At 48.5% G+C, this 20,999-nt stretch overlaps 1 long non-coding RNA gene across 1 annotated transcript in view; it reads left to right on the top strand.

Moving 5' to 3' along the window:
- The first annotated feature begins 16,780 nt into the window (after nt 1-16,780).
- The window catches only part of LOC146350070 (uncharacterized), a 28,698-nt gene continuing 24,479 nt past the window's right edge, over nt 16,781-20,999 (top strand). Inside the window, exons 1-2 of the long non-coding RNA XR_014789183.1 lie at nt 16,781-16,933; nt 17,345-17,487. This is a non-coding gene — a long non-coding RNA (uncharacterized LOC146350070). The remainder of the gene's footprint in view (nt 16,934-17,344; nt 17,488-20,999) is intronic.

Consider the following 20,999-nt stretch of genomic DNA (forward strand, 5'->3'; position numbering starts at 1 on the left):
TTGTCAGGGTTGAGCTTCAGCTTATTCCTCCCCATCCAGCCACTCACCGTCTCCAGACATTTGGACAGATATTCTACCGCCAACCTTGGTGAAGATTTGAATAAGAGGTAGAGCTGCATGTCATCCGCATATTGATGACACTGCACCCCAAACCTCCTGATGATAGCCCCCAGTGGCTTCACATAGATGTTAAATAGCATCGGGGAGAGGATGGAACCCTGTGGCACCCCACAAGTAAGTGGCCACGGGTCCGAAACCTCCTCTCCCAGTGCTACCCTCTGGTACCTGCCGGAGAGGAAGGACTGGAACCACCGCAATACAGTGTCTCCAATGCCCAACCCCTCCAGGCGGTCCAGGAGGATACCGTGGTCAACGGTATCAAAAGCCGCTGAGAGGTCGAGGAGAACACGGAAGGAGCATTCACCCCTATCCAGAGCCCTCCTCATATCATCCACCAAGGCGACCAAGGCCATTTCTGTCCCATGCCCAGGCCTGAAGCCCGACTGAAATGGGTCTAGATAATCAGTTTCTTCCAAGTGTGCCTTCAACTGCACCGCCACCACCCGCTCAATCACCTTGCCTCAAAATGGCAGATTTGAGACTGGGCGAAAGTTGTTCAGAACTTGAGGATCCAAGGAGGGCTTCTTTAAGAGCGGTCTTATCACTGCCTCCTTGAGGGCTGATGGCATCACTCCCTCCTCAAGGGAGGCATTCACCACCGCCTTGATCCCCTCACCCAGTCTCTCTCTGCAGCTCATAATGAGCCAAGATGGGCAAGGATCAAGTAAGCAGGTGGTCGGCCTTACAGATGAAAGCACCTTGTCCACTTCATCAGGAGGAAGAAGCTGGAACCGATCCCACAAAACCGGTTTGCCACAGGCTGCCTCTTGCTCACTAACTGTATCCACAGTGTGCAGAGTAACACACCTAATCTGATCAATTTTATCTGCAAAGTGCCTTGCCAAAGCCTCACAGGAGGCCTTGGAATGCTCCAGTGGTTCCGGAGCCACAGGACCGACCAGGCTCCGGACCACTTGGAACAGCCTCCTGGGGCAGCACTCTGCAGACACGATGGAGGCAGCATAATATTCCTTTTTTGCTGCCTTCACCGCCACGTGATAGGCTGAAGATACAGCTCTAGCCCGTGTCTGATCGTCTTTGTAGCGAGACTTCCGCCACCGGCGCTCTAGCCGTCTCACCTCCTGTTTCAGAGCTCGTAACCGCGGACTGAACCATGGTGCAGCCCAAGCCCTGTTCAGGGGGAGAGGGCGTTTCGGAGCCACCCGATCTAATGCCCCAGTGATTGCGGCATTCCAGCCACCCACCAGGGTCTCGACCGAGTGGCCGTTGGCATGCCCCAGAGAATCCCCAAGTGCGTTCAGGAATCCATTTGGATCCATAAGACGCCTGGGGCGGACCATTTTAATGGGTCCTCCACCCCTGCGGAGGGGTTGTGGAACCGAGAAGTCCAACATCACCAGATAGTGATCTGACCATGACAAGGGGGTGGTGGATATACCCCCGACTTCCAGATCACTCCCCGCTTCTCCAGAAACAAACACAAGGTCTAGTGCATGACCGGCTACATGGGTGGGCCCAGTTAGAATATGGTGCAGCTCCCAGGAGGCCATGGTCTCCATGAAGTCCCGAGGTACTCCTGTGAGGATGGCCTCCGAATGTACGTTGAAGTCCCCCAACACCAGTAAGTTAGGGGACTGTACACGCACATCAGAGACCACCTCAAGCACCTCGGCCAGGGAGTCAGTCGTGCAGCGGGGTGGACGGTACGCGAGCAGAATCCCCAGACTGCCCTTCGGGCCCAACCTCCAGTACATGCACTCAGCAACCTTGGTCTCCCGGAGAGGGGGTCTGGTGAAGACCAAGGACTCTCGGTAGATAACAGCCACTCCCCCTCCCCGATCCCCAGCCCTCGGCTGCTGTGCATACGAAAATCCGGCTGGACACATGGCTGCAAGGGTTGGAGCAGCAGCCTCGGCCAGCCAGGTCTCCGTAATACATGCCAGGTCTGCACCCTCATCCAGGATCATGTCATGGATGAGGGAGGTTTTCTGGGTAACAGACCTGGCATTGCAGAGCAGCAAACGAAGGCCAGAAGATGGGGTCACGCCTCCCCCAGCCATCCTTTGGCTCTGGACAGGCCCGGAGCAGGGGACAGATACTACACATCTCTCCCTTGTTCCCCTTACCTGGCATGGCCTGCCCCTAGCGCTCCGCCAGCGCCTGCCGCCCAGCCTCGGTATGTTCTGGCCCCCAACACTCCCCCCACTGCCTCCATCAGGTGGACACATGCCCCCTTGCTCCCGCCTATCAGGCAGGCTACCCACCCCTAAAAACACAACAAAATCCCCCCCAACAAAATAAAACAAACAAACAAAACAATTAAAATCCCCTTAAAAATGCCAGGCAGGAGTCCACAGGGAAGGCTTGGTGGCGGTGGCAGCGGCAGCAGCAGGCCCAGCGGCGGCAGCAGCAGGCCCAGCGGCGGCAAGCACGCCTCTTCCCCAGTGGTGGTGGTGGTGGCTTCTCCTGCAGGCCCTGGCTCTCCCAGGCCACCTCAGCCAGCCAGCTTATGTAGCCCCTCCATGGAGGGGCAGGGGGAGCAGCACAGCTGGCTCGGTACCTGGGGGCCTGGTCCTGCAGGGACTGGCGGTCTGCCAGGCAGAAGTCCACAGGGAAGGCCTGGTGGTGGTGGCAGCGGCGGCAGCGGCAGGCCCAGCGGCGGCAGCGGCAGGCCCAGCGGCGGCAGCGGCAGGCCCAGCGGCGGCAGCGGCAGGCCCAGCGGCGGCAAGCACGCCTCTTCCCCAGTGGTGGTGGTGGTGGCTTCTCCTGCAGGCCCTGGCTCTCCCAGGCCACCTCAGCCAGCCAGCTTATGTAGCCCCTCCAGGGAGGGGCAGGTGGAGCAGCACAGCTGGCTCGGTACCTGGGGGCCTGGTCCTGCAGGGACTGGCAGTCTGCCAGGCAGAAGTCCACAGGGAAGGCCTGGTGGTGGTGGCAGCGGCGGCGGCAGTAGGCCCAGCGGCGGCGGCAGTAGGCCCAGCGGCAGCAAGCACGCCTCTTCCCCAGTGGTGGTGGTGGTGGCTTCTCCTGCAGGCCCTGGCTCTCCCAGGCCACCTCAGCCAGCCAGCTTATGTAGCCCCTCCAGGGAGGGGCAGGTGGAGCAGCACAGCTGGCTCGGTACCTGGGGGCCTGGTCCTGCAGGGACTGGCAGTCTGCCAGGCAGAAGTCCACAGGGAAGGCCTGGTGGTGGTGGCAGCGGCGGCGGCAGTAGGCCCAGCGGCGGCGGCAGTAGGCCCAGCGGCAGCAAGCACGCCTCTTCCCCAGTGGTGGTGGTGGTGGCTTCTCCTGCAGGCCCTGGCTCTCCCAGGCCACCTCAGCCAGCCAGCTTATGTAGCCCCTCCAGGGAGGGGCAGGTGGAGCAGCACAGCTGGCTCGGTACCTGGGGGCCTGGTCCTGCAGGGACTGGCGGTCTGCCAGGCAGAAGTCCACAGGGAAGGCCTGGTGGTGGTGGCAGCGGCGGCAGCGGCGGCAGCAGCAGCAGGCCCAGAGGCGGCGGCAGCAGCAGCAGGCCCAGCGGCGGCAAGCACGCCTCTTCCCCGGTGGTGGTGGCTTCCCCTGCAGGCCCTGGCTCTCCCAGGCCACCTCAGCCAGCCAGCTTATGTAGCCCCTCCAGGGAGGGGCAGGTGGAGCAGCACAGCTGGCTCGGTACCTGGGGGCCTGGTCCTGCAGGGACTGGCGGTCTGCCAGGCAGAGGTCCACAGGGAAGGCCTGGTGGTGGTGGCAGCGGCGGCGGCGGCAGGCCCAGCGGCGGCAAGCACGCCTCTTCCCTGGTGGTGGTGGTGGTGGCTTCTCCTGCAGGCCCTGGCTCTCCAATTTTAAGTTCTCTTAAAAATATTACCAGTATGGAGGCAACCCTCGGCTACCTGTTCAATGGCACATGTTTAAATTAATCACATAGCAAGATGCCATCTTAAAGTAAGATTAAGTTCTTCACTCCAGATATAGGACATACGGAGCTTTCTATTTCCAGAAGTCACTCCCTCAGACAAGATTTGTCTTTGTTTCTTTACTATAAGAATATCAGCATATCAATCCTAAATACAAAGCTTATTCATGCATAGAATCAAACACATGATAGATGCATAGATCGAACAGCATCTTAAGTCAAGGCCTTTAAGCAGAGCAAAAACGACTGTTAAGTCCAAGCTTACCAAGATGGGTTACGAGCAACACATTGGAGGCAGCTGATCCCAAAGGGTAGCTCCCACTGTTGTGTGTCCAGAATCTCCTTATGTACTCTTTGGAGGCTATCAAATATGTTTTGATTATTTTTACTGAATTTATCTATGTCCCATTAAGCTACATTGCTAAGGATGCATTCCTGTTCTTAAGGGCGCAATCCTATGGGGATAGACGGCCGCCTCCATACTCGGAGGCGACCGCCTATTGAATGCAGGGCAGGAGAAGCACAGAGGGGATTGTTCCCTCCATGCTTCTCCTGTCCTGCATTTGCAGCTAGATGGCCGATTTCTGCTGTCTAGCCACGGGAAGGCAGAGTGGGGGAGGAGGCTGCCAGACGACACGTAGGATGTGCCGTACCAGCATTTCTGCCTTCCCTGCCCCAGAACACCCCCAGGAATGCCCCGTTTTGGCCACTCCATGCTCCTCTTCCGAGCGCGAAGCACGGAGGCAGTGCAGAAGGGGGGGGGGGAAGGTCGTTTCTCCAGGAAACGACCTCGGAGTGCAGGCTCCGAGGTCATTTCCCAAAAAACCACATACCCTATGGTCATCTGGCCACTGACTACCGGCCATAGGATTGCTCCCTAAATCATTTATTTCTAAATAGTATCACCTGTTATCAAGATCAATGACTATAACAACATATATATGAACATTCCAGAATCTCATGACATGTTACAGGTGTATTTTTGATGCAAGAATTATTTCTTTGACTTCATTCTGTCTCATGAGTAGTATGTGTTCTCAAATAATATCTCTTGTATTTACGATCTGAAAAGATAGCTCCTGTTACCTTATCTGATTACATTCCTGGTTTTATTATCAACCTAACTGTTTTTATGGTTCACCTAATGGTTTTATTTTATGATTCTGTGAAAGTGATGTCACTATAAATCCATTCTGGGCACTGACCTCCTGGTGCCCCGAGTGCAAAACCTGGCACCTGGCATCAGTAAAGAACCCCAATGAGCCAATAATCAATCACTTCTGTCTCCTAGCTGGGAAGCCTCAAAGATAAGATGAATTTAACCACTCCCACGCCAAGAAGCCAAGCTGTGTGGCATTAGCTATTGGAATCCTATATTTAATCCAGAATTCTCATGGAAGCATTTAATTATTGAGGGAGCAATCATGTGGCCCCTAGACATTGTCTGAGGGACCATGGTATAGCGGGGATTCCCCCCTCAGCACTCCGACCTTGGAATGGGGAGTTGGAGATCTGCCCCCTCACAGCTGGCACAGAAAGAACTGTACCGGCTGGCCTTTGAGATCAGAAAATCAACCTCAGAGAGGGGGAAAAGGGGGACTTCTGGTGGGTGAGGGGAGGAAGAGACCAAAGAGACCAAGCCACCAAGACATGAGCTATCCTGAGCCTCCTCCCCTCCCCCTCCGAAGCACCCTCACTAGACAGGCACAAAAGCCCCACCAGCAATTGGAGGATGGGGAGGCAAAAATGGTCTCTGCCGCTCCCTCCCACCCTGCTGGCTTCAACCAGGTGGGGCACTGGATACATGGCAGCCTCTGAATTTGGAGGCTTACATCTCATGTATAGCATCACAGGCACACTCCTCCATTCCAAATAACTAAAGACTCCATCCACTTTGCAGAACTGATGACTTCAGAGAGCCATACGGAACTCCACCCATTCCAGTTGGTTCTCAGCCAAGGAAGGTGCATCATTCTGCCCCTCGCAGAGACATCAGGAAACAGTAGCAGACAGAAGCAGGCCGCATAGATTAGGGAACAAGCAAGCCATGCGAGTCGCTCCCAGGCATGAGCTCTGAAAGTCTTAAGGTGTTACATGTTAAGGTGAAAATTTGTTAAATGTCAAGGTGTACATCTGAGTCTTCTGAAAGGACTATATACTAGTTCCTGTGGAAACCTTTTGGGGTGGGAGCGTGGGATATAAATATATGAATTAAATAAATCTTAATAGGCGGAAGATACTGGTACCTGTCTTTTGCTTAAAAAGCTTCTGTGTGGATAAAAATACCTTTGCTTGTCTTTGTTTTTTTTGAAACAATTGTAGGATACTTCTGCTCTGTTTGCCTTCTCTCTTTCACTTAGTTTCAGAACATTTGAGGGTAACAATGCTGATAATATGCATATGAGAATAATAATACTGATCTACCTTACAGAGTTGTTATAAGGATCTCTAAGTTAGATCTAGTAAGTCAGTCATGATTAAATTACATCCCATTGATTTCATACTCTTAAATATGACTAAGGCTGCAATCCTATGCCTACTTAACCTGGGAAAAAGCCCGACTGAATGAACTCAACAAGATTTATTTATAATTAGACATTGCACTATAAGTCTGGATCCAAGCCAGTGTATCTGAACCACTTGGAACATTTAGAAAAAGCACTAAACATGCTAAATATTATAATTAATTTGGCTCTGATCAAATGATATTTTTATATGACGCACTTCCTGAAAAATTTCAATTTTTTTAGAGTGTTTCCTCACCCACCACACCCACATATATAATAATCACATACCGAAACCCATACTAATTCCTTCATAATGGGGCTCCTGCCTTCATGGATCACTGCCTTGTTGTGGCAAAGGGGCTTGCGTAACTCAGGGAAGCCATAAGCTATGCCGTGCAGGGCCACCCAAGATGGACAGGTCATAGTGGAGAGTTCTGACAAAATGTGGTCCACTGGAGAAGGAAATGGCAACCCACTCCAGTATTCTTGCCAAGAAAACCCCATGGAATGTATCACAAGCTAAAAGAGATGACGCCGGAAGATGAGCCCCACAGGTCGGAAGGTGTCCAATATACTACTGGGGAAGAGCAGAGGGAATTTCCAAGTAGCGCCAGAAAGAGTGAAGCGGCTGGGCCAAAGCCGAAAGGACACTCAGCTGTGGATGTGTCTGGCGGTGAAAAGAAAGTCCAATGCTGTTGGACTTTCCAGGAACCTGGAATGTCAGATCAATGAATCAAGGTAAGCTGGAGGTGGTCAAATATGAGATGGCAAGATTGAACATCGACATCTTGGGAATCAGTGAACTAAAATGGACAGGCAAGGGCGAATTTAATTCAGGTGACCATTATTTCTACTACTGTAGGCAAGAATCCCTTAGAAGAGTAGCACTCATAGTCAACAAAAGGGTGGGAAAAGCAGTACTGGGGTACAATCTTAAAAAAAATAGAATGGTCTCAGTATGAATTCAAGGCAAACCATTCAACATCACAGTAATTCAAGTCAATGCCCCAACCACTGAGGCCGAAGAAGCGGTTCTATGAAGACCTACAACACCTTCTAGAACTAACACCAAAAAAAGATGTCCTCTTCATCATAGGGGATTGGAATGCTAAAGCAGGAAGTCAAGAAATCACCGGGATAACAGGCAAGCATGGCCTTGATGTACAAAATGAAGCAGGACAAAGGCTAATAGAGTTTTGCCAAGAGAACACGCTGATCATAGCAAACACTCTTTTCCAACAGCACAAGAGGCGACTCTACACATGGACATCACCAGATGGTCAATATCAAAATCAGATTGATTATGTCCTTTGCAGCCAAAGATGGAGAAGCTCTATACAGTCAGTAAAAACAAGACCTGGAGCTGACTGTGGCTCAGATCATGAGCTTCTTATTGCAAAATTTCGGCTTAAATTGAAGAACGTAGGGAAAACCACTAAACCATTCAGGTATGACCTAAATCATATCCCTTATGAATATATAGTGGAGGTGAGGAATAGATTTAAGGGATTAGATCTGATAGACAGAGTGCCTGAGGAACTATGGATGGAGGTCCGTAACATTGTTCAGGAGCCAGCAACTCAATCCATCCCAAAGAAAAAGAAATGCAAGAAAGCCAAGTGGCTGTCTGACATGAGGCTTTACAAGTAGCTGAGGAAAGAAGGGAAGCGAAAAGCAAGGGAGAAAGGGGAAAATATATCCAACTGAACTCAGAGTTCCAGAGAACAGTGAGGAGAGACAAGAAGGCTTTCTTAAATGAACAATACAAAGAAATCGAAGAAAACAATAGAATGGGAAAGACTAGAGATGTTTTCAAGAAAATCGGAGATCTCAAGGGAACGTTTTGTGCAAAGACAGGCATGATAAAGGACAAAGAAGGCAGGGACCTAACAGAAGCAGATGAGATTAAGAAGAGGTGGAAAGAATACACAGAAGAACTATTCAGGAAAGATCTGAATGTCCCTGAGAGCCATGATAGTGCGGCCACTGAACTTGAGCCGGACATCCTAGAGAGTGAAGTCAAGTGGGCCTTAGGAAGCATTAGTAACAACAAAGCTAGCGGAGATGACAGTATTCCAGCTGAGCTATTTAAGATCCTAAAACATGATGCTGTTAAAGTGCTGCACTCAATATGCCAACAAATTTGGAACACTCAACAGTGGCCACAAGACTGGAAAAGGTCAGTTTACATTCCAATTCCAAAGAAGGGCAATGCCAAAGAGGGTTCAAACTACCGCACAATTGCGCTCATTTCACATGCCAGCAAGGTTATGCTCAAAATCCTACAAGCTAGGCTTCAGCAGCATGTGAACCGAGAACTACCAGAAGTACAAGCGGGGTTTTGACGAGGCAAAGGAACTAGAGATCAAATCGCCAACATTCTCTGGATCATGGAGAAAGCAAGAGAATTCCAGAAAAACATCTATTTCTGCTTCATTGACTATGCTAAAGCCTTTGATTGCGTGGATCACAACAAACTGTGGCAAATTCTTAAAGAGATGAGAGTACCAGATCACCTTACCTGTCTCCTGAGAAAGCTGTATGAGGGTCAAGAAGCAACAGTAAGAACCAGACATGAAACAACCGATTGGTTCAAAATTGGGAAAGGAGGACGACAAGGCTGCATATTGTCACCCTGCTTATTTAATTTATATGCAGAGTACATCATGAGAAATGCCAGGTTGGATGAATCACAGGTCAGAATTAAGATTGCTGGGAGAATTATCAACAACCTCAGATACGCAGACGATACCACCCTAATGGCAGAAAGCAAAGAGGATCTAAAGAGCGTCTTGTTGAGGGTGAAAGTGGAGAGTGCAAAAGCTGGTTTGAAACTCAACATTAAAAAAACTAAGATCATGGCATCTGGCCCTATCACTTCCTGGCATATAGAAGGGGAAGAAATGGAAGCAGTGACTGATTTTACTTTCTTGGGCTCCAAGATCACTGCAGACGGTGACTGTAGCCATGAAATTAAAAGATGCTTGCTCCTTGAGAGGAAAGCTATGGCCAACCTAGACAGCATAGTAAGAAGCAGAGACATCACCTTGCCAAAAAGGTCCGTCTAATCAAAGCTATGGTTTTCCCAGTAGTAACTTATGGCTGTGAGAGCTGTACTATAAGGAAGGCTGAGCGCTGAAGAATGGATGCTTTCGAACTGTGGTGCTGGAGAAGACTCTTACGAGTCCCCTGGACTGCAAGGAGGTCAAATCAGTCAATCCTAAAGGAAATCAACCCTGACTGCTCATTGGAAGGACAGATACTGAAGGTGAAGCTCAAATATTTTGGCCACCTAATGCAAAGAGAAAACTCCCTGGAAAAGACCCTGATGCTGGGAAAGATTGAAGGCAAAAGGAGAAGGGGACGGCAGAGGATGAGATGGCTAGATAGCATCACTGATGCAATGAATATGAACTTGAGCACACTCCAGGAGAGAGTGCAGGACAGGAAGGCCTAGCGTGTTATGGTGCATGGGGTTATGAAGAGTCAGACACGACTTAACCAACTGAACAACAAAGGGGCTCCATAATGGGAACAGCCATTGGTGGTGAAAATTCGGGCACATGTTCTAAAGCCTCAAAGAGTTCTTCCTGGAGTGAACATGTTGACCTGCTGTAACCAACTGGATTAACAAATTTAATTTAGTGCTGCAGATCAAAGTATTGCAGTTGTTGAGGCAACAAGAGGAAAGGAAGGAATGTGTTAATTAACTTAAGCACAAGTTCTGTAACAATAACAAGTTCACCTGACAATATGTTAATGAACAATAACAACGTATGGTAATAAGAGCAGTACTCCTCATTATTTGGATAGTATTTAGGTCAAGTATGACACCTACATTGTCAGTAGTCCTTATAAACATTACTTCAAAGGAATAGTATTAGAGTCCACAATTGAGGGGTGGGTGTGGTAAACCAAAAAGGCTTGTGAAGGCTACCCAATTACTTCATAGCCGGAGGGAGCAATCCTACCGGGATAGGCGGCCGCCTCCAAACTCAGAGGCGACTGCCTATCCAATGCAGGGCAGGAGAAGCATGGCGGGGATCGCCCCCTCTGCTCTTCAGCTGCCCTGCATTTGTGGCTAGACAGCTGATTTCGGCTGTCTAGCTGTGGGAAGTCAGAGCATGAGAAGCTGCAGCCGCATGACACATTGGATGTGTCGTACCAGATTTCCAACTTCCCCGCCCTGGCATGCCCCCAGGAATGCCCTGTTTTTGCCGCTCTGTACTCCTCTTCCAAATGCGGTATGCAGGGCTGTTCCGCGCTGCCTACATGGCACCACAGGATGGGGTGAAGGTCAGTTCTCTGTAGGAACTGACCTATCCTATGGCTGTCTAGCTGCTGACTAGCAGCCATAGGATTGAGCCCTAAATATATTCCAAACTCTCATCTCTAAATGTGTTTATTCCATCTCAAAGTTATTTTGATTTCTCTGCCCATGTGTGGAAACACACATTAAACACAAACCATTTTCAGCAATATAACATTGTGTGGCATTCTGTCTTTTGCATTGGCTGTGTTAGCTGTGTTCACACAACACAACAACCCACACTCAAGGTTGCATGTGGGTTGTCATTGAACCATGCACTGTTGTTGAACCATGGGTTGTTGTGTTGTGTGAACCCAGCCGCACCAAAAAAACATGGTTTGTTAGCCACAAAAACCCATGAAGAGAATCCATGGTTTGTTGTTGGGTTGGGAACTGTGGGTTGTTCATGGTTAACAAACAGCTGGATTCACACAACACAACAACCCATATTTCAACAACAACTCATATTTCAGCAACCCACACTCAACCCATATGCAACCTTGAGTGTTGGTTGTTGTGTTATGTGAACCCAGTCAATGGCTTGTATCAAAAGCAGCATCTAACCCCTACACCCAAAGCCACCTTATGGGCCCTACTGTAGGACAGAGGTAGGGAGCTTCATGCCCAGGGGCCAAATCTGGCCTCTCTAGGGGCCAAATCCGGCCTTTCTAGAGGCCCCAAATGGCCACGCCACCTTCCCTTCCCCTGGGCCCAACCACAGATAGCTTAGTGGTTTCCCATCAATTCTAAAAGGTTGAAATGCCTCTCCTAAGACTTTGTGACTGGCAGTAGGAGCTGTAAACTACAATATGCTGGTAGTTTTTGTATGTTTATCCCCACCCCTTTTGCCTTCGGCTTCCCCACCCCTGCCATAGGAAGGCAAGTGTGCATTGCCCCAGTTACCGCAACTCTCACGCGGTTGAATGGACTAGGTTGCCACATCGGAGGGTTGGCAGTGGCCCTGCTTGTTTCGCCCAGTCTATTACATCACAACACTGGCAAAGGGTAACAACTGGCACAAAAGCACCAACATGCTCTTGGTTTTTTTGATCAAGCCACCAGCAGCAGCAGCGCAACCTGGTTTGGATGTGATACTGCTGGATGGAGCAAAAGAGCTAGTCCAAGTCAGTCAAGGTGTGGATAGGATGGGATAGGACCAAAGTAGTTTTCATTGGGTTTTCATCTTGTTTTGTATGTAAACTTGTGTTCAGAATCAGCACTAGCCTTTGTTATTCTGGTTTTCAACCTGCTTGGCAAAGACTTGCCTGGGTGTCGTTTGCATCATCCTTCATAAGAGACGTTGGTCCAACATGCCCGGCTGAGCTACCCCCACCAAAATACCTCCTTACCAAGCTGGGATCTAAACAACACTGCAATGTTCTGTGAGCCAAAGGACATCTTTTCCTTGAACGGTATAGCTCTCCTTCCTGCCACGTCACATAGCAAATAGGGATGTACGAAAGGTACTTACCTTTTGCAAATTATGTTTATGGTTCGGGGGGAGGTGCTCCGTTCCTCCCCCCCCGGAATCCTGGCCGGCCGGCTGTGCTCCGCAGCGATTCTGCAGAGCCGCCGGCAGGCTCTGCCAGAAGCCGGACATCCGGCCGCTGGCTAGCAGGGACGCAAATGGTGGCGGCCGTAGCCGCCGCCGTTTGCATCCCTGCAAGTCAGCCGTGATAGCCTACGTAAATGTTTACGTAGCCTATCCCGACTGCCTTAAAATAAACACAAAAAAGTGCGTATGCAAATGGCGGCGGCCACAGCCGCCGCCATTTGCGTACGCATGTTTTTTTGTTTTTGTTTTTACAGTCAGCCGTGATAGGCTACGTAAACATTTATGTAGCCTATCAAGGGTTTTTTTAAAAAAACCTAGCCGTGATAGGCTACGTAAATCTTTACATAGCCTATCATGTTTTGTTTGTTTGTTTTTAAACTGGAAATGGCGGCGGCGGCGGCAGCTGGTCGGGAGACCGGCTGCCACAGCCGCCGCCGCCGCCGCACTGCCGCCAGAGCTGCCGCCACCGCCAGGAAGATCTGCCCAAGGTAAGTCCCGTCCCGGGGGGGGCGGGGGGGCAGGCCATTCCACCACCAATTTTGGGGGCCCGAATGCGCTGGCATTCGGCCTCCCCAAGATCCGTGGCGGAACTTTCGTACATCCCTAATAGCAAAATGCTTTTGACATTGAGGGACATTTCAAAAGTACTGATATGGCATGTAGCGTTCTGGTCATCCCATCTTAAAAAACAATATTGCAGAGCAGGAAAAGATGCAGAAAAGGGCAACCAAAATGATGAAGGGATTGGAGTGCATTCTCTGTGAGGAAACATAAGTTTTTCTTTTAGCAAAAAGTTAAAAAGGGTGGACATGATAGAGGTTTATAAAACTGGTCTTAGTATGTAGAAAGTGAATAGAATCATTCCTCCCCTCCCATGATGCTAGAGCTTGGAATCACCTGTAGAACTGATTGGCAATAGATTTGGGACAGAACACCCCCCGCCCAGTAATTATTCACACAGTGTATCCAACATGGTGCCTCTCTTGGTGCCCGCCTGGCTCTCTGCCCCTCCTGATTTTTATTTTATTTATTAAGATTTGTTTTAATGAATTACTTCTTAAACTGGGAAGTGCTGGCTCCAAAGCCATCTTTATTTGGGTTCAAAAGAGTGTTGTTGTTTTGGAGCTCAGCCCCCACCTCTGTCTGGTACCTAGGTTCTTAGGCGCATTACTTTTCTTTTAATCTCACCAGTTTGCCTTCTGGGAAATGAGTGTTTGCGACACTCATTTCTCAGGTGGCGATGTACACCATGGTAGCCATTTTATGAACGGGTGAATCCACCCTTGGGAGTAATTTTATGAGACCAACAACAATACTCTCCCTAAATTCCAAATGTGCCCACTGACCCAAAAAGATTGGGGGCTCCTGAATTAATTTATGGAATCGATATGGTGATGGACATTAGTTGAGATGCTTTTTAAGGGGTTTTGATAAATTTGTGGAGGGCAGGTCTATCAGTGGCTATTAGCCACGGCAGCTAAATGGATCCTCCTTGTGCAGTTGCAGTATACCTTTCAATATCTGATGCTGGGGACAAACAACATGCCCTCTTGTGGGCTTCCTGTGAGCTCCTGGCTGACCATCACCTGTTCCAGTTGGCTGCTTTTATGGTTACCTGATCAAAGGAAAAAGTAAATGTTTCCACTGGACAAAGGTTAGGCTCTCACATGAGGCTAAGAGACTCATTGGAACCCTGCCCTAGTTCCTTCCTCTCACATGGCAAGAACCCTTCCAGTGCCTGCTAAGAAAATGAGCTCAGAAAATTGCTAAAGAGCTGGAGATGGCATTGTGGGAGGTCATATTGTGAAACTACCTCCTCCTGAATATCTGAAGATGGCAAACCCAAGTGTCAGTCCTCTGAGTGTCAAAGATCTCTAGCTTCTGCACTTCATTTAAAGCCACAAAAAAGCAATTTACAGCTTTTTGCAAAAGTCTCTTAAGTTTAGCCTTCACTCTTTTCAGGCAAGGTCAGGACAAATTCCAAAAGTGGGGCTCTGCTGTGGAGTCAACCTTTCCTCCCAATGCTATGAGCCAGCATCACACTTGACCCACTGCTGGCACCTTCTTGTGAAATAAAAATAACGGGGGATACGGCCCAGGCCTTTCCTAAGGGAACAACTTTTTCGTATGCTCTATCAGCCAAAGTGTTCAATCCCTTAAACGTTCACAGGAAAGGCTGTTTCAAAAGGCTTTACTTGATATCGGCAAAAGCAGAAATACTTGAAAACTTAATCCTGCTTGATAAAAGCCAGCTAGGCTGATAGACTTAAACCAGGAAACACGGGAACTGGCTATAGGGTGTGGAGAGCTGGGGAAAAGTAAAATCAGACATCAACCAACTTCTCTAGGATAGCAAACAAGGCAATTCCAAATACCTACAAAGCAGCCTTCACCAACCTGGTGCCCTCCAGATATGCAGGGCAACAACTCCCATAATGCCCTGGGTGATACACATGCATGTGCAAGTGTGAACTCGGTCATGACCAGAAGGATAGAGAGGTGAATGACTGAATGTCATTCAGTCATCAAAGTGATGAAGGACACAGTTCCTACTGAATGAATTTGGGGACGGGAGAGGGCCTGGCAACCAGCTGTTTGTAGCATGCACTGACAGATAACAGATACTCGTCAGCGTTGCAAGATTGGGTACTTCCAGACACAGAGCTCCTAGTGCTACTAATTAGAAGGCATTGTACAGATACTCGGTCTTTGCTGGCTGGGGAATGCTGGGAGTTGCAGGACTCTTTTCTGTCTAAACATGCATAGGATTGCACCCTTAATGGATTTTCTGAGGTAACTGAAAAGATGGAAGCAGTGGTGGGAAAACACAGGAGGGCTACAAGTGGAAGAAGTCATCCCGGACGCCCTGTAAAATATCATAAAGGAGGCAGGACAATAAAAGTCCCACCTGGAAGCACCCATTGTCCAGGAAAATGAGTGATGATTGGATTGAAGCAGGAGATAGTTATATCACCACATGCCAGCGAAATTGCACCCCACTTTAAACCTCAGGCTGTGGTGTTGCTCCCACACCAGTCCCAGCATGCATCAAATCTTCACCCACGTGAGTGCCTCTGACGTAACTGCTAGCAACTAGTGATTTCCCGAACTTTGCAAATGAGTTAGATTGGCACCTGAGAGTTTATTGTACATTTAGGGAACAATCCTATCTAGATAGGTGGCCACCTCCGAACTCGGAGGCAACTGCCTATCCAAAGCAGGGCAAGAGAAGCACAGAGGGGATCGTTTCCTCCACACTTCCCCTGCCCTGCTTTTTCGGCTAGACAGCCGATTGCAGCTGTCTAGCCACGGGAGCACGGAGCGGGGAAGGAGGCTGCTGTATGACACATAGGATGTGTCGTACAGGCTCTCCCTGCCCCGGAATGCCCCCAGCAACACCCTTTTCTGGCCGCTCCACGCTCCTCTTGTGAGCACGGAGGACGGGGCTGTTCTACACTGCCTCCAAGGCAGCGCGGAAGTGGGGTGGAGGTCAGTTCTCCAGGAACCGACCTCAGAGCATGGGCTCCAAGGTTGGTTCCCAGAAAACAACATATCCTATGGCCATCTAGCTGCTGTCTAGCAGCCATAGGATTCCTCCCTTATTGTACTAAGGATACTTGGTTATGGAACAGTCTGATCACTTCTACTGCCTGTTTTTTTTTTCTGGAAAATCATAAGTAATTTGTTTGGAGTACTGTCTATGGAATTTTCTGTATCAGTGCAAGAATGGAGCGAGAAAGAGCTAGGACCAATAAGTGCTCTTTTATCACTTTTGCATACCTTTGGTTCAGGTGAACAAAAGCACACCAGTGATTATGTGTCTACGTACGAATACCAAAGGTAATGCTCTAGTCTAAAGTGTACAAAGAATGATAAAATTCAGACAATGACAAGGCCTATGTGGTTTTCCAGCTTCAAAAAATGGCTAAAATGGTCTTATGCATTTGTAGGAGGTGACAAACTTTACAAAAACAAAGGCATATTTAAGCATAAGCTTCCAAAGAGATACCACACCTGATAAAGCAAGAAGTCGTGATGAAGCTTCGAGTAGGAAGTTTCCCTTCCTTGCCAAAAGCTCAGAAAACAATTGGTTGCTACCTCCTATTTTTGTTTTTGTTGTTATTCATAGCTTGGCATATGGTTTTTGTTATACCTGGTCAGCATCCAACACTTTTGAGGACAAGACTGGTGGCCAGTATTCAGAAGATTCCCATTAAGCAGAAGAGCATCGTAGTTCAAGCCAAGACAGTGGCAGGCTGATAGACAGAAACATTTCACCTGGTACTTAAGTGGATGGTCTGGTTTTTCCTCTTTGAGTGAAGTGTTGATCCTGACATCAGATGGAGGAAGCACCTGTCACATAACTTGTACAAGAAACACAGAATCAGAGGTGACAATTGCTCATGGGACTAGTGCGTGAACTCTATTAATAGGTATCAGCCACTCCCTCACTCTGCAGCAGTCTCCTAATGAATCAGGCTAAGCTTATCATTTCTATTCAGAAAGACAATGTGCTGGGCAGCAAAGGGGAAGATCCTCCCATCTCACCTTTTACTTCTTTGTTTCACAGTCTACGCTGCAGCCCTCTGAGTGTTCTGGTAAGTTTTACAAAACTTGATGCCATTTGGGGCTGGAATTGCTTTTCCTTTGAGTAATAATTTGTCAATCGTGTCATGCATGCTAGCAAGATGAATGCAAACACCGGCATTCGGTTGTTTGTGCTCTTTTTTCATGGTCCTGCCTGCTGTGTTTCTTGAAATGATGCTCCCAATTTCTTACCCACCCACCCCAGGCTAGTAGAACAGGTGTTCAACTCACTTCAAGCTGTCACCACTTGGAAATGATCTTTTTTTTAAGGGAATTGCTGCTATGGAGCTACAAGCGAGTTATTTCTATATTAAATATTTCTCATTAGCATTCTTCATAATTAATAAGGATTTTATTTATATATACAAATACAATTTTGGCCAGGAAAATTATATTGTATGTCTTATCCCTTTCATGTTAAGCATTAGCATATAGGAAGAGCCCTGCTGGATCAGACCAAGGGTCCATCTAGTCCGGCATTCTGTTCACACAGTGGCCAACCAGCTGTCGACCAGGAACCCACAGGCAGGGCACAAGTATTCCTGTTCTTCCTGTCCAGCTTATGGTAGGTTTTACATTTCTCTGTCTGTCTGTCTGTCTGTCTCTGTGTGTGTGTGTGTGTGTTTGTTGTTCATCCTCAACCCTGCAGGCATTATTAATGTTGGCTAGGAAGAGGCAGTTTCAAAAGTAAGACTATGAATAATCACTCAGGCTATGCCCCTGCTTCTGCAGTCTTACCACACTTCCAAGCCCATCTTTGCAGAGTTACAGGCTAGACAAGCATCCTCTTTAACTCCCAGAGATTTTCAGGATGCCAAATTGAGCATCCAGGGTCAACTACTGCACTTGATTTCTGCAGTTGTTGAATATTCACAGCTCTGACTACTCTAAAACATCCATTTTTATTTAAGGAAATGCCCTTGGTTGCCCTTTCTCAAGCATACCTATATTGGACAGTGACTAGAACACTGATTCACATCTTTAAATCAGAATTGTCAGCCCAAAAGCTGGAACCTGGCCTTGCTGCTACATAAGAGCTCATGCCTTCAACTATATGAGGCTAGGGACGTATGAATCCCTTACCTTGCTCCACTGAGGGGCATCTGCGGGGGGGGGGATGTGCTCCGTCCCTCCCCCCAGAATCCTCGACGGGGGGGAGGTGCTCTGTCCCTCCCCCCGGAATCCTGCCCAGCCGGCTCCGCTCTGCTCCGCGGCCAAGCTGCAGAGCCGCCGGCCAGCTCCGGCCACCCACAGCTGGACATCCAGCCGCTGGGCAGCCCTGCAGGGACGCAAATGGCGGCTGTTGTAGTCGCCACCATTTCCGTCCCTGTATTGAGCTGTGATAGGCTATGTAAATATTTACGTAGCCTATCACGGCAGGGGGGAAAAACCCAGCGTACGCAAATGGCGGTAGCCGCTGCCATTTGTGTACGCTGGGTTTCCCCCCCCCCACCACCATGATAGGCTACGTAAATACTTATGTAGCCTATCACGGCCTCCTCAGGGACGCAAATTGCATCCCTGCATTAGCCGTGATAGGCTACGTAAGTATTTACATAGCCTATCACAGCTTGAAGAGGAGGAAGTGAATGGCGGCCGCAGGATGGCCACCATTCGCAAAGCAGCACAAACGGGAGCAGGTAAGTGCTCCGTTTCACGCGCCTTTCGTGGGGTGGGGGCGGCGGGGACTTCGTCCCGCATGACTTTCGTGGGTTGGGGGGGCGGGGGCTTCGTTCTGTGCCGGACTTTGTTGAGCTGAATTAGGAAAATGAGAAACTTTACCTTTTAATATGTTTTAATAACTGTTAAACTGTTACATATGTACTTTATTGGTGCCTGCAGCAATTCAAATTTACACTATAAACTAAGGATACATGTCTCCACTTCCAGGGATCATTCTCTCTCTCTCTCTCTCTCTCTCACTCACACTCAGAAAAATGTCTAAAGCAACCTTCATCTAAATGGATTCCAGGGCAGTGTACAATAATAGAAAATGCAATATATTAAAAGAAACACTATTTGCAGTGTGATAATGGAGAGTATACCAGGAGAAGAGAGATGAGGAGACAAAGGCAACAGAGGAAGAACATAAGCAATGCAATTGCGCATAACCTTGATTTCCCTGGGGTTGGGGATAATGGTTGGAGGATTAAGCAAACACTTCAATGGTGTTTAATTTTGAGGAGCTATTTGAAGGAAGTAGGATGGCAGCCACATAGGTGTTTTGTAAGAGTTCCAAGTATAAGGGGCAACAAGGGAGAAAGGCTGGCATTGTAAACAGTAGAATTGGAGAAGTGAAGGTCATACACAAGGATATATGCAGGGTAGAAAGAGGAAAACTCCCAAAAGGTGCCAGAGAGAACTGATTTTAGTTTTGGAAATGTAATGTATCTTAAGCTTTCTTTCAAATTAAAGAGAACCTATGGAAAGAGTTGCAAAGCAAAATACCCTTCAAGGTCCGCAAACCCAAAACACATTAAGCATTTTCTAAAAATAAAACCAGCTCTTTACAGTATCTTTGGATGCATTCCTCATTGCTGCCAGAGATTGGTACAGTTCTCTTGTTTGTGGTATAGGCCAAGATACAAACTGAACACATCAACATAGATTGGCAGCATCTTTTAAAAGATCCACAGGTATCAGAAATGTCCATGTTTTCTAAAACAGTTTGAGAATTTGAATACTTGTTGAGAGCATGCTAAAACTTCATGATATTCCCATGGGCCGCACCAAGAACAAAATACATTATTTTTGACTGTCACAAGATGTTTTTATATGCTAAGTGCATACAAAGATTGTGATGTCATACTTTGCAATCAGTAATTGTTCACTAATCAAGTGACAATGAATTGTCTTTACATCAGATGATTTTTGGAAGATAAGGAATTTGCTGATACTAGCAGATAAAGGAATTCTTTAAATGAATTCAGATTTCTGCACAGAAACAACAGTCTGATCCTAGATATTTAGGAACATGGGATTATATAAGAGATTTATATGCAGCATACGCACACTGAAAGTTGTCAAAGACGCTTGAGGAAAATTGTTCACCAAGGGAAATCTTTGCAGATAAACATTGGGCGGGATCTGCCTTCTGCAACTCTACTCTTGGAAGGTCCCTCTGCCCAATTTGGGGGGATTCCCCCCACCTCCACAGCTCACCCCATTCAGCAGGTCTTCTGACTCTCTGTAGCATTTTTGAAGGGCTGGAGTGGGCAAGAGGGTAGGCCAATTCCAGTAGCGCAGTTTCTCATGCTTAAATCAGGATCCAACACGTTGTGCACATGAATAGACTTGCTCTGTGTGACCCACATGAATAAAAGTTACTGTACGCCTTAACAACTCACACCCAGTACCCAGCCCTACATAGGCCATGCCCCTTCTGAATTGGGACTAGGGATGGCGGAGAATTACGCCATGGATCTCACTGAGGCTGAATGCTTGTGCATTTGGCCCCCCGAAATCTATGGCAGAACGAAGCCCCCCTGCCCCCCCCCACTAAAGGCGCACGAAACGGAGCACCTACCTGGTGCCGTTCACGCTGCTTTGCAAATGACGTCTGCATCTGCACCCATTTGCGTCACGGTTTTTCCCATGATAGGCTACGTAAATACTTACGTAGTCTACCACAGCTAACGCAGGGACGCCATCTGCATCTCTGCGGAGGCTGTGATAAGCTACGTAAATATTTACGTAGCCTATCATGGCAAAAAAAGGGAACACAAATGGCAGCCGCCGTAGCCATCGCCATTTGCGTCCCTGTGCAGCCAAGCAGCGGCTGGATGTCACTGCAGGCAGCCCTGGCTCCACAGAGTCGCCACGGAGCAGAGCCGGCTGGCGAGGATTTTGGGGGGAGGGACCGAGCGCCTCCCCCCCACCGCGGATGTCACGAAACAGGTAAATCCTTTCGTACATCCCTAATTGGGACCATGAGAGCACCTGCTGCAACAGATTTGACACTGTGAGCATTGATCTGTTTCATATCAGCCCTTGACTGCTCCCATACCATTCTTGATAACACATGCAACTTCTGCCCAACATGGTTTGTGCAAGGTTGTATACTATGTCACTGATGCC

Source organism: Heloderma suspectum, chromosome 3 (genome assembly GCF_057233095.1).
Source record: "Heloderma suspectum isolate Gila_16-S chromosome 3, 16-S_ref, whole genome shotgun sequence".
In the NCBI taxonomy this organism is placed as follows: domain Eukaryota; kingdom Metazoa; phylum Chordata; class Lepidosauria; order Squamata; family Helodermatidae; genus Heloderma; species Heloderma suspectum.